A 3796-nucleotide genomic window follows, 5' to 3' on the forward strand; every position below is an offset into this window, starting at 1 on the left:
TATATATATATATTTATATTTGTTATCGAGTATTGGTTGGAGTTTTAAATTACAAGTTACAACAAATCACAAGCTTCAAGAATTGGTTTAACATCTGCTATTAACGCAGACGTTTGGTACATTCGTTTTATATTTTATTTTTTGTGTTATTATTATTTTTATATTACACTTATATATAATTAAGTATGAGTTCTAGCAAAAAAATACCGGTAAAGGAAAAGAAAAAGAACAAGATAACGAACAAAGTGGAATTTTTTAAAATATTTAATTTTGGTAAAAAAAATAGTAAAGAAAAAAGAATAGTAAAAGTGGTGGTACTTCATCTAAATCAACATGGAGAGTTAGATTTAACCCAAATGATTCTACTTATGTTGATGATACTCCTTATGATATTTATTCAAATGTTCAACTCGATCTTAAAAGTTTAGAACGACGTTATGGTAATATTAATACTAATGTTGATGAAAATTCAGGTGAAGAAGTAGAAGTTGATTTGGGAGAAGAGGATTTAGAAGATACACTTACTAGTCCAGTGACAGAAGTTTCAAATGACACTATAAATTCAACGGAGCAAAATTGTGAACGTCCACACCTTATACCTCCCACAAGGGAGAAGGTGAAGTATCAACGCCCTAAAACTTCTGTTGTGTGGCAATTTATGACTTTCGATTAAGAAAATAGTATGGTTATTTGTAATAAGTGTAAGCAACCTTTTAAACATAAACAAGGTCGGGGTCAAGGTGGGACGCGGGGATTAAATAGAAATTTGTTATCTTGTGTGTCAATTCAATATAAAGAAGCTAAAGCATTAGCCAATAGATAAAAAGGAATTTCAATTGATGAATTTGATATTATCAGTAATGCATCGATAGGGGCTTCTAACATGGTTCAAGGAATATTAGATCCTTCTAACTCCGGTGGTCGAATAACACAACGTAAATATAATAACGAATTAGATCGCAAAAATTTAGCTAAAATGATTTCTGTTTGTGGTTTGCCTTATAGTTTTCCTTCACATCCTGGTTTTGAATATATTCAACAAACTTATAATCCGAATTATAGAGGTTTTTCAAGAAATATTGTTAAACATGATGTTTTCGAATTTGAAGGTAAACATTGTAAATTTCTTCGCTGTATATTTAGCATATTAGATAGTAGAGTGTTTATAACTGCGGACATGGATCATAGTGTTAATGGAAATTATTATTTAACTATTACAGCTCATTGGATTGATCATAATTGAAATTTGCAAAAACAAATATTAAGTTATACACTATGTGTAGAGAAATATTTGGTGCATATTTAGCTTCAAAAATTTTAAGTGTTTTAGATTATTACATGGTTATAGATAAAGTAATGTCTGTCGCATTAGATGATGCATCTAATAATACAAATGCTGATAAAATGTTAAAGTTAGATTATATCCAATTGACAATAATGTTTTTCATGTTAGATGTGTTGCACATACATTAAATCTAGTTGTACATGATGGTATTTCATTATTCGATTGTGGTTGCATGAAAATTGACTATGTCATTGCCTGGATTTTTAATACTAACAATGCTTCTAGAATTAGGAAATTTAATGAGCGTTGTTTACTATGTGAATTGTCACCTAGAAAAATTCCAACACATATTAAAACAAGGTGGAATTCATTTTACGAAATGCTTTCAGTTGCTTACAAGAATAGAATACTCATACAAATGGTGCTTAATGCTCATAATGTTGATCCATTAGATAGAATTTGTTATGAAGATTGGGAAGAAACTAAAGAACTATTACAATTTTTAAAACTTTTTTATGATGCAACAACCATGTTTTCTGGAATTTATTATCCTGCTATTTCATCAGTATTAATAAATATTTGTGCTCTTACAATTCAATTTTCTAAATTTAAAAAAAATAGATAAATTTAAAGTTGCAATTGAAGGTATGATTGAAAAATTTAAAAAATATTTTTTCCTATTCCTCAAATTTATTTAACTGCTACATTACTTCATCCTTATTATAAATTACGAGGTGTGTTTGGCCTTGTTGACACTTTTTATGAAACTTTAGAAATTTTACCTGAAGAAATTTCAAATTGTGAAACGTGTAAGTCTAGCATAAAAGTAGAAGAAAAAAATTTGTATGAAAAATATAGAACTAGTGAAAATATTGAAAGAGAAGTTGGTCAAACTTCTAATCAAGAGATTGATTTTGAAGTTGGAATTTCAACTTATATGAGAGGTTTTCTTGGTCTTAATTCTACTAACCGTGATGATTTGGAAGAATATCTTAATCAATCTTTAGAAGCATTGGAAATCAAAGATGGCAATGAAGATTTATTAGGATGGTGGAGTAGGCGAAGCGTTGCATTTCCAACTTTGAGCAAAATGGTTCGTGATGTTCTAGCTATTCAAGCTTCATTAGTTGCATCAGAGGCTGCTTTCAGTGCGGCAAGGTTTCAAATTGGTGATCATAGACATTCATTGGCGGAAGACAGTTTGGAAACAACAGTTTTATCTAGAGACTAGGTCAATGCCGATAGGAGGAATAATAATTTGCCAAAGTTAAGTAAAGAACAAGCAAGTTGGATCAAAACGCAAGTTGAATGCAGTGATGATGAATTAGAGTCACAAGAGTTTCGAGCAAGTTTGCCAACACCGGAGGATATCACCATCGATATGATGCGATAATTAGAATTGAATTTTAAAGAAGAAAACAGATATTTTTATATTACATACGAGAACTAATTAAAACAGAACCCTTCCGAGAAGGTGACTGCGAAAATTAGTTATCATCTAATATCTGTAACAAATATTAGTTTTACGTATGAGAACTTATTAAAACATAACTCTTCCTAGAAGGTGGCTGCGTAGATTAGTTACTCCACTTATATTTGTTAATTGTAACTTCTAAGTTCTATTGAATAAATTTGAAGGTTTTAACTTTTATTCAAGTTTTTTTTATACAATTATTGTCTTGCATTTTAATTTTAATATATACAACTAAATATATTCTAAAGTACTAAAGTAACTTTAAAATACTTAATTTAAAACTTGTAACTTGGCATTTGAAATTTTTTACATTACTTTAAACTTCTCAAATTTGAAATTTAAAACTTTAAAGTTGAAACTTGACATTTGAAACAAGAAGCTTGAAATTTGAAATTTGAAACATGAAGCTTGAAATTTGAAAATTGAAACTTGAAATTTGAAAATTTAATTTGAAATTTGAAAGTTAAAAGTTAAATTCAAAATTTATAGTTAAAAATATATAATTTCATTACAAATAAATAAGTATTTAAAAATAAAAAAAATCTTCTGTCACGTCCCATAAATCCCATCTCATCCCGGGATGGGACCTATTTCTGTCCCCCCCAATCCCGGTCTCGGTCCAAATCCCCCTTCCCCGTCCCCCTTCCGGTCCCGTCCCCCAATCCCCGTCCCCGTCCCCTTGCCAGCCCTATACTTATCCCAAATTTAAAGATCACCCAAAATAGAAGGCAACTTTCACATATAGCAAACTAAAAATTCATATTTGTATGCTATAACAAAGTTTGCATAATTGCACTCCATAGCAAACTTATATATGTATAATTCGCTATACATATACAATTGAAGCGAATTGTATAAAACGAGAAAGAGAGAAATTATATACAATTTGAATTGTATAAAACGAGAAAGCGAGAAAGGCAGAATTGAATTGTATAAAACGAGAAAGAGAGAAATTATATACAATTTGAATTTGTATAAAACGAGAAAGAGAGAGGCAAAAAGAGACTTCTGCGGGAAATATACAATTGAATCGAATT

The sequence above is a fragment of the Solanum pennellii genome, chromosome 12 (genome assembly GCF_001406875.1).
Source record: "Solanum pennellii chromosome 12, SPENNV200".
Classification (NCBI taxonomy): domain Eukaryota; kingdom Viridiplantae; phylum Streptophyta; class Magnoliopsida; order Solanales; family Solanaceae; genus Solanum; species Solanum pennellii.